This window comes from Neophocaena asiaeorientalis, unplaced genomic scaffold (genome assembly GCF_003031525.2).
Source record: "Neophocaena asiaeorientalis asiaeorientalis breed wild unplaced genomic scaffold, Neophocaena_asiaeorientalis_V1.1 scaffold215, whole genome shotgun sequence".
Taxonomy (NCBI): domain Eukaryota; kingdom Metazoa; phylum Chordata; class Mammalia; order Artiodactyla; family Phocoenidae; genus Neophocaena; species Neophocaena asiaeorientalis.
Window position 1 is genome coordinate 1,122,729 of NW_020175011.1, and position 10,463 is coordinate 1,133,191.

General features: G+C 41.9%; 1 protein-coding gene across 1 annotated transcript in view; it reads right to left on the minus strand.

The window, feature by feature from the left end:
* Positions 1 to 6,816, minus strand: part of NCKAP5 (NCK associated protein 5) — an 899,001-nt gene extending 892,185 nt beyond the window's left edge. Inside the window, exon 1 of the mRNA XM_024761906.1 lies at positions 6,627 to 6,816. The gene's annotated coding sequence lies outside the window, so the exon portion shown is untranslated. The remainder of the gene's footprint in view (positions 1 to 6,626) is intronic.
* Positions 6,817 to 10,463: the final 3,647 nt, after the last annotated feature.

Sequence of the window (10,463 nt, forward strand, 5' to 3'; positions counted from 1 at the left end):
CACGGCAACATAGCATGATGGAGCACTTAATAATGCTCTCCAGCTCTCATGATTCCTCTAGATTCTCTTTTCCTGTGTCTGAATCGAGGGTATACCACAGAGTGAGATTCTGGTCCAGGTGCAGGGAATAGAAAACCCATTTTGTTGAGAGTGGGGCTCACTCAAATGTAGGAAACAAGTATAAACTGTCCCTAGGATAGGGGAACTAGCATGTTTTTCCTCCATATTCAACAGCCAATATTAATTTCCCCAAAAGGCTGAGTCCAGGGCTCCAACTCCAAAAGAAAGGTCATGTACAGATTTTATGACTTGGCATCCAAAGTCCTGGTTTGCTGGATGGGCTGAATTCTCCAATTTTCCCTAACAATGAAAATAAAAAGTTAAGACTTCTAATTTCTCCAGATTTAAAAAAATACAATGCACTTTAAAAAGATGACTTTGGTAGTTTTACTGCTATTAATCAGGTATCCTAAAAACAATGGCTTCTTTCACAAGATACCTATCGCCATTGGTCTGTATGTGAAATTTTATTCAGTTTAATAAGGCCCTCTACTGGCAATCTCCAAAAACACAATCTCTTTCAAATTATTTTCTAGTAAACTCTTTTAACTACTCCCAATAATAAAGTATCTCACATTCCTGATCATGCAAATCTGGGCTGAAAAAATGAGAAGAAAATGAGAAAGGGAAGAAATTCTCTTCAAGTGTCATTTCAAGTGGGCCATTCATTTACCTATTCATAAAATAACATTACATGAAGCATCATTTGCTTTCCTCTAATGAAGCTATTCTAGATGTTAAAGGTACTCAGAAACAAAGACTATTTCTTACACTAAAATCTATGGAGTATTCATGGACCCATAACACTAAATTATGAATGTTATTTACAAACTACAATAAAAACAGATCGTTTCTGTCCATTTACCCACAGATGAGTAATTGACTATAATTAGAATAAAAGAAATGTTGAAGACAGGCCTTTTAAATTGCTTCTGATATCTCACAATAATTAACTTCTCCTACATGACAACCGACCAAACAAAAACACAAGAAACAGTATACTGTGACTTAAGAATTTAGCCATATAAGAAGGTTTGAAAAGTAAGTTATCTTTGACACATTTGTCAAATGGTTGTTGGAAAATTTAACTATAGATTCCTAGAAAACCAAGTCAGTGTTTGAAATGAGGCAATTAATAACTTTAGGGGAAAAAAAATATATATATATATAATTTTTTTTTTGCGGTATGCGGGTTTCTCACTATTGTGGCCGCTCCCTTTGTGGAGCACAGGCTCCGGACGCGCAGGCTCAGCGGCCATGGCTCATGGGCCCAGCCGCTCCGCGGCACGTGGGATCTTCCCAGACCGGGGTGCGAACCCGTGTCCCCTGCATCGGCAGGCGGACTCTCAACCACTGCGCCACCAGGGAAGCCCAGGAAAAATATTTTTAAGAGAAAGGAAATACAAGAATAAATTATTTGACTCAACAGTAAATGTTATTTACAAGCATGATAAAAATAAGCACTGAATAGACATTTAATCAAAATTGTGATATAATTCCATTGGAGAACAGGAAGAGTGTAGGAGGTGTAAAAAATATATATTGTAATCTATCGCAATACAAGGTAAATACTTTGACATTATAACTAGATATAAAAAACATTATTTAAATAGTACAGAAAAAGCAGGTAAAAGACTGTCAGATATGTATATCTTCATATATACATGCACTGTTTATGTGTAAGCATTTTACCAATTAATATATGTCAAGTGACATATGTAAATATATATGATATATAGTTATTATTTATAGAGACATTTCAGTACTATTTGGTTTTCTAAATCATGAGCATGTATTACTTTGATTTGTTTGTTTGTTTCTAAAAACAGATCCGCACTGGCAATGGGACCCACTTAGGACGTATCTTTTGGATTGGCCCGGATCAGTGTTCTATGTTTCCAGATTCAATTTGTCAAATGAAGCAAGGTCCCTTCATGGAACAGTTTGTCAGACACACATCTTGACAGTCACACGTGTTCCCACGTTTCAGAACTAACAGCTCGTCTTTCAACATCATACTATGTATATGCCATATCATTATCCAAGCTTATGCTCCAGTGGGTTTGGGTTTGGGACTTTCTTCTTGAACTCAGCCCGTTGGGTTCTTATACTGCATCCAAATTCTACTCAAAGGAATCACTAATCCAGAAAGTTTATTTCTAAGAGGAGAGATCTGGTTTCTTGCCCTGAAAATACCACATTAATTTATGTAACTACTGGGAAGTACCTTGTGTAATTGAGGCTTCCAAAAGGACACGACACACTTCATTAGACAAGTATGTATTGTGGGCACAGTAAATGTTGTGGGTAATGTTCTATGTATCCAAGAGATTTATTATTTCATCTATAAAGAAAGCACAATTGGGAATCTAAAATTCCAAAGGCATTAAACTTTGTAGAATTAGAGAAGTAGAGAAAAATAAGGCTATAAGGTATCTTGTGTTTAACTGGTTCTATGACTTGCCAGTGTTCAACGTCAACCATTCTGGCTGTTTAAACCCACTATCACAAAATACTACCACTTCCCTTGGTAAACTTTTCCAGAAACCAACCAAATGGCCACCATTACTTCCAATTTTTTTTTTTAATCTAAATCCCCTGAATTATACTCTTGACCAAGCTGAACTCAGCCTACCCACGCATACACCGAGAGTGCAAATAATTTTGATGTTGAGCCATAAACTCGGCCCAACCTGTAAGGGGATTCTTGTCCGAGACTCAGAGAAAAACAAAAATACCAAAGGGCTGGGCATGGGCTTTGACCCTTCTGTAAGACTAGAAAATGTGAACCACCACTTCAGTAGGCTGGTACCTTGAAGTGTTTATCTGATTTGCTGCTCTCCAGTACCATCAGTCCAAGGGAAGACAAGAAAAATCAAAGTTCCACCATAAGAAAAGCTCATGAGAAAGACTGCCTTCCACGTGTCCAGAGAGCCGTACAGTGAAAGGTTAAGAGTATGGGCTCAGGGTTCAAATCCTGCCTCTGCCTCTTTTACTGACTATGTGACCTTTGCACATTACCTCACCTTTCTAAACCTCAGTATCCTTGCCTGGAAAATGAGTATAATGAGATAGCACCTGTGAAGTGTTTAGAAATGTGCCGGGTATACAGGCATCACTCAGTAGCGATTATGGGGAAGAAAATTTAAATCTTTTCTTAGAGTACCCATCAAGCACACATTCATATATATTTTTTTCCCATCATTTGTTTGTTGGGAATTCACCCTGTGCCAGGTGCCTAGTTAGGCATGAGATTACAAATTTGGCAAAAGGGTCTGGGGGATAAATTGGATGGATAGGGAGGTGCCACAGGCGAGAGTGTAAAGATATTGAGGTGATAAAGAACATACAAACCCAGCATGTTTGGGTAACAGAAAGCAGCTCCTAGTAGCTAAGACAGGAATTCCCACCCGAATCATCTGAGGAACTTTTTAACTATTCCTGTGTCTGAATCACACCTTGGAAATGCCCATTCATTAAGTCTGGGGTAGGACATGGGCACTGGTAAGGCGATAGCGATGATAACAGCTAATACTCATCAGTACTTAAATCTCTGCCTGTTTTAGCTATATTGATGTATAGCTAAGTGTTTAGCTAAGGGTTTTAGCTTTATTGATGTATTTCATTCTCCCCATACTCCCATAAGGTAGGCACTCTTACTAGCCACATTTTAAAGATGAAAAGCTGAAACAGAAAAGTCAAGTGAATTAACCGAGATCATAAAGCCGGCCAGGGATGAAAGCAGGACTTGAGCCTGGGCAGTCTGGTTCCAGAACCCAAGTCCTCAATCGCTCCACCATGCTGCCCCTCAAGCCTCGATGGAAGATATAGATGGACTGTCATGCTAGGAACCTCCAGGGCAGACACATAGTACATGCGAGGGAGTGGCGAGAAATGAGGCATGGGAGGTTGGCGGCGTCACATCAGGAATAGCCCTTGTTTGCATACCGGGGAGTCTGGCGCTGAGAGCTTTCAACCAGAGTGAAGAAGAATTTCAAGCCACTCAGCACACTTACATGATGTTTTTGTCAGCCACGTGCAGAGGCATGGGTGTTTGATGCAGGAAAGGGGATACTTAAGAAATTCACTCCTTTACTTATTTGCTATTACACGTTGAACTACCATACTACTATACTCTGTACTAGGTGCCGTGGATATAGAAGTATTGAAATATAGCCCTGGCTTTTGATGGAAAGAGGCTCTTAACTAGGTAGCATAGAGCTTCAGATCCCACAGCAAAAATCAGCACAGGATACCATGAGGCTCCAAAGAAGAAAATCATCACTTCAACTTGAAGAATCCACAGACGCATCCCATAGGCAGGGGTGTCAGGGGCAAGGAAGGCTCCAGGGAAAAAGAGGAATGCAGGGTGTTAGTGGAATCTAGTTGAATGTTAGCGCTGGAGGTCCAGGCCGCAGTGAGAGAATGACGGTGAGGGGTAAGAATCCATGAGAAAGTAAAGTTTCCACAGGCAAGAGGAGCCCCAAAAAAGGGGAAGACAAGTAACGTGTGGTCAATAAAAGAAGTCTGAGACTTGGAAGTAAAGCAGAAACAGAAAATGTCAGAGCTGGGAACCACCTTCGGTCTCTCAACCTGCACCTGATGCAAAGTACCTTCTGTACTATTCCACTGCCTGAAATGCCCGGCTTGCCTTTAGGTCATCAACTGTCAAATAATCACAGACTGCTCTTTGGTTCTCTAGCCAAAATAATGAGGAACAGAGTTGTTAAGAAACATACCCAGAGCCAAAGACAAAACAGGAATGTTCTCTCTTTACCAGACCACCTTCATCTATACACCTTCACACAGCCCAGCTCCTGTAAGAAGGCTAGGAACCACATGTGGATCCTATTTCTTCTACAACCTGGAAGAACTGAAATGTGAAATGCATGCTGGGACAAGCACGGGAGGCTGGGTTTCTAGTTGGAGCTCTGCCACCGTCTTGCTGGGTGACTTTGGACCAATCATTTCCCCTCCTCATGCCTCAGGTTTTCTTCTGCAAAAGATAAGCTTTGAATAATGGTTTGGAAACGGTTTTAGTAGCACATCCCTTTCTTTAAGTAAAAATTCACAGAAAGCATCGAGCTTTGATACATAAAACATATCCAGTGCTAACTAGTATATATAGGATGGATAAACAACAAGGTCCTACTGTAGAGCACAGGGAAATATATTCAATATCCTGTGATAAACCATAATGGAAAAGAATATATGTATAACTGAGTCACTTTGCCGTACAGCAGAAATTAACACAACATTGTAAATCAACTATACTCCAATAAAATTTTTTTAAAAATCATATGCAAGAGAGTGTGCTCTGATGGAAAACTCTGAAGCTGACAAACACGCAGAAGGAGGCTGCCCACCTTAGAACGCCATGGAAAACAGTCAAATATTTTAGGAGTTTTCAGGCACTGGCTTCTTACAATTCTCTGAGACCAGAGAAAAAGGGAAAGGCAGGGAAGGCTGTCCCTGCTCTTGTGGGCTGCTGACAGAGCCGCTGAATGGAGGAACAGCTGGGTCTCCTGTACGGAGTCACGGGGCTCACGTGCAGGACGTAACAGACTAACAGCCGCTTGTCAATCCGTGCAGCAGGGCTGTCAGGACTGGATGGCAGGCATCAGCCAGGTTGCGCTACTAATTACAAGGGGCTGAATTCACTGCAGGCACTCAGGTGCAAACCCAGCAGCGAGAAGCATGCAGCAGGAAGACAAGTCCACGTGGCTCTGACGCAGAACTTCCAGGTGGCCCAAGGGCAACCGTGATGAGAGGGGGCCCGGGTTCAGGTTGGCGGCACATAGATCCCACCCTTCCCATTCCCCGAAGAATATCTGGAGAGTTTGAAAGAGTTGGGAGGAAAGTGAAAGCGAGGATTGTGGATCTCACGTCCCCACCGAGCTGAGTGTCAAAGTTGAACTTTTTCAGCAGTACCTGCGTTCAGGTTCCCAGAAGACAAGTCAGAACAGCAAACATTTCTCCAGGTACTTAAAGGGAAGAAATCCAGATAGAAACGGTTTCCATTTCAAAACATTTGTCTATACTTTCGAACTCCCTGAGAATGAATGAGCTTATGAGTGTGCGTGCGTTTGGGGGGAGGGTGTAGGCAAGAAGGGAAGGAGACATTGAACGACACGCACATATTAGAAATCTATAAACCACAGGAACGATGAGAGACGAAAATCAAGAGTGGGTTTTCTCTTCCAGCACACTGGTTGATTAAAAATTAGTCTTTACAGTTTTCTATTAAAATTCCTAGGTCAACCTAATAGTTTCTGTATGGTTGGTGGCTTTTTATTTAAAAAAATAAAGAAAAGAAAATTGCCAACCTCCCGGCAGAGGCAAATTAAGATCAGGAATCCAGTACCCTGTTATCTATGTGCTGAGTCCTCTACACCTACCCCTTCAACCTCAGTGCGCTGTAATTACTACTTGAAACAAATGCATACTTGTGGCAGTGACAGAGCCCGGAGAAATACGTACACATCACCATCTCACTTTAAAAGCAAAGCAAGCTGTATAAATACGAAAAACTGTTACAAGAGTTTTTAAAATTCCAACAGTCTTACTTGTCAGCTCTGCCGTCAACACATCTCACAGTCCTGGAGACAAACACAGGAACTGCAACAACTCTCTCCAGCTAAACATTTCCTCCCGGGTTGATCCTCTGTTTATTTGTGAAGCATGAAAAGGCCGGGCTCACAGAACACGCGCGGTTTCTCTGAACAGCCGAAGCGGCAGCAAAAGTTCCTGCCGCGAATTCAGAGCAAGTTTGCGGAGATCCGCTGCTCCCAGGGCTGCGGCTCCGTGGTTGCTCGGAGCTTGTAAATATAAGCTCCGTGGCCAAAGTCCCACATGACATCACCGGCAGCTGCTTATTGTTGAGTCTTTATTAACTGACTGTCAAAAAGAAAGGAGGGGGTGGGGAAGAAAAGTATCTTTTCTGCAGCAAAAACCGGGCATCTCCGAGTGGATTCCGGTGATGCAAGCGTAAATAATCCCATTGATTCAAATTTTCAAGAGCCTGGTTTCCCTCAGGACAGATCGTTTCTCCTGAAAAAGGCAGAGAATCGCCTCCACCCATTGACGCTGGCTAAACTGAAGCCATGGAAGAGCCGGCGGGCTCCTGACAACTTGTTACCCACCTGTTTCCAGTCTGCTTCAGAGTCTGACGATTCATGAATAAATGAATTATTAGTTACGTCTTACATCGCCTAACAACTTTTATGTGAGATATATATAGATATAGATATATATATATATATATATATATATATATATACACACACACCTGGCTGACTTTTTTTTTCTAGATGTCTTGTCCTGAGTTGCAACTTTTTTTAGGTAAACTAAAAAGTTTTTCAACTTGGGACAGGGGCTCCCTGAAATGTAGCCAAAATTATGTGTGTGGAAATAGGAGGGTTCTTTTCTGAGAAGAGCTCTGAAAGGCTTCTTCAGATTCTTAATGACCTTCCTACACCACTCCCATCATGCCAAAAAAATCAATCAATAAATAATCTTTGGCAAGTATCTCTAATCATCTCAAGTGCTGTAAGCCACGCCCACTTCCAACTAGCAAGATAAAAATGTGCCCTTTCCCTGCTGTTTTCCACACTCTCAAGGAATCTCCTTTCTTCTCTCAGCTGGTTCTTACTCATGGTTTTTACAGTTTTCTCCCCATGCACACCTCCCCGCCACGTGAGAAATCCACAAATCCTACACCACATCCCTGCCGTGAAGTCTGGACACCCTAGCCCACTGTTTTCCTTCCTTCCTCTGAACTGCTATAATGATGCTGACTATATTTATTTGCTGCTTTTTATATACTGACTTGTATTTTTAGCTTGTTTTTTAGCCATCTGTGTTTCTGTCTCCTCAAGTCACTTTGAAAGGTCTTTGAGGGCAGCCATTGTGTTGTGTTATTTGTTTATACACAAACCTCCTGCCATGGTGAATCTTAAGCAGAAATGGGGGGAGAAGGACCTTGAGGGCTGAGGCAGGAACAGTTAGCAGAGTCCATGGAATGGGGTGTATGTTTAGATAAGCACTCTCCCTGCCCTTGGAAAACAATGACCTCGCATCTCACTGGTCACCACATGAGTGGATGCTCTTTGGCACGTCCAGAAATTATTTTTTTCTAAGAGCAGTGATAGATTATTGATTTGGTAGGGTATCAAGGCCTTCAAATATTCCACTTTGATGTAGGAATCAGCTAAAGGTAGTGCCTATCTCGTATGCCACTAATGGGTTTAAATCAACACAATATTTACGGAAAGCAAATTAGAGGTACCTTAAATTTTTTTAAGTACAAACCCTTAGACCCAGCAATTCCACTTTTCCAGAGGGACCCCGCAGATATGCTCACGAAAGCGCCTAAGGATATAAGCTCAAGAATGTTCTTTGCAGCATTATTGCAAACCAATAAAGTAGAGACAACTTAAATATACATCAATACAAGAAAAGGTAGGTATACAAATGATGGTACATGTATAGTATAAAAATCTTAGAAAAAATTGAGGTAACTGCATATACTGACATGGAAAGAAGTAGGCAGGAGCTTGTTGAATGAATAAAGCAAAGTGTAGCAAATGATAGGAAGAATTATACACACTGTTAGCACTGCTTATCCTTGGGGAGTTAGATAAGGGAACTTTCACTTTTTGTATTTCTGTGTGGTTTGACATTGTTTTCAATGAGCGTGTTCCACTTCTGTTATTAAAAAAATAATAAAAGTACAAGAGTGTATAATTTTCAAAATAAATCACAAGGAGAAACCTAGCTGCTCCTTCGACACATGTCTGACATATAGTAAATGCTCAGTAAAGATCTGTTGATTGGATGCGGATTTGTGGTGTTTCTACTAGGATGCAGTAGCACGTGGAGATGGGCTGGGGTAACAAGGAAGGAGAACCAGGCACCAGATTTTTATTCCTGATGGAACGACCGACATTCCTTCCCTTACATTTAAGGACTAATTTGAAAACCTCTTGGACTCTGTCCACTGTAAGAAATGATTAAAGTTAAGTGCTCAGAACATAAAGTGCTGACCTTTCCTTGTGCAACTGCTGTTTGACAAATGGAGTTTTAATGTAAGACAAGCAGGAACCGCTTTGGTTCAGTTCACTGGTTGCCAGCAAGCTCTGGAGGGAGAGTCAGGAAACTGGTAAGGACACAGGTTTGCCCAGCATCTTGTCGTGGCTGGTCGAACATTAAGGAATTCTTCAGGGTGAGGTTAGGAAAGTCTAATCCACACAGAGTCTTCGGAGCTTTATTACGGAGGCACTCAGGGCTTTGAAATCAGTGGGCTAAAGTGATGGCACCAAACACAGCTCTGTCTCCCTACATAGAGCCTCTAGGCCTCCATAGTGGAAACTCACAAACATAAGCCGTATACTAGATATCAATACCACATTTTTCTTTAGGGAAAAAAAAGGAAAAAAAGTCCAAGGAAAGAAATGACTGAAAATTTCCACCAAGGTAGATAGGTTTCTCAAAGCACTGTTTCCATTACTCTAGAGAAAACATGTTGGACTCTTGTCTTACTTCCTAGTGAGAAGATATGTCTGTAATCATTTCATGAAAAATGAGGGACTTCCCTGGTGGCACAGTGGTTAAGAATCCCCCTGCCAATGCAGGGGACACGGGTTCAAGCCAAGGTCCGGGAAGATCCCACATGCCACGGAGCAACTAAGCCCGTGCGCCACAACTACTGAGCCCACGCACCGCATCTACTGAAGCCCGCGTGCTCTAGTGCCAGTGCTCTGCAACAAAAGAAGCCACCAAAATGAGAAGTCTGCGCACCACAACGAAGAGTAGCCCCTGCTCGCCGCGACTAGAGAAAGCCTGCGTGCAGCAACGAAGACCCAACACAGCCAAAAGTAATAAATAAATTAAAATAAATTAATTTCAAAAAAAGAAAAATGAAAGCACAGCCATATTTCTTGCTTGTTTTTATGATCCATTTATCCACAGATCATAGGAACCTGAGGCCGGATTCTTCTATTTAAAAGCACATTTGGAGCCCCTTGGGTGTGATAGGGTCACACTTTTCCAGCTGAGAGGTAAAGACAAGCATTTAACTTGACTTACAGTTTGGAAAGGGGGATGGGTGGGGCTTTCTTCCCCACCTGTACCAGGGGATCATTAATGCTGCTGCCAAAATCACCTCCACCTGCTGAGATGCTCGGCCCAGCTTCCCTTCCAGTGCCTTCTAGTCCTTCATTCAGGCAATTTTCCCTCTCCCCACGAGACTGCCGTCCTCAGGGGAGGACGGCCGGGCAGGTATAACAGGCATACGTGTGTCTGTTTACCTGTTCATTATTTTTAAAGTCTTAAGACGTATTCTTCATGTTTAAGTGTTCTCTGTCGTAAACTGGAAAATCTCTAAAGTCAGAGATAGTAATTAG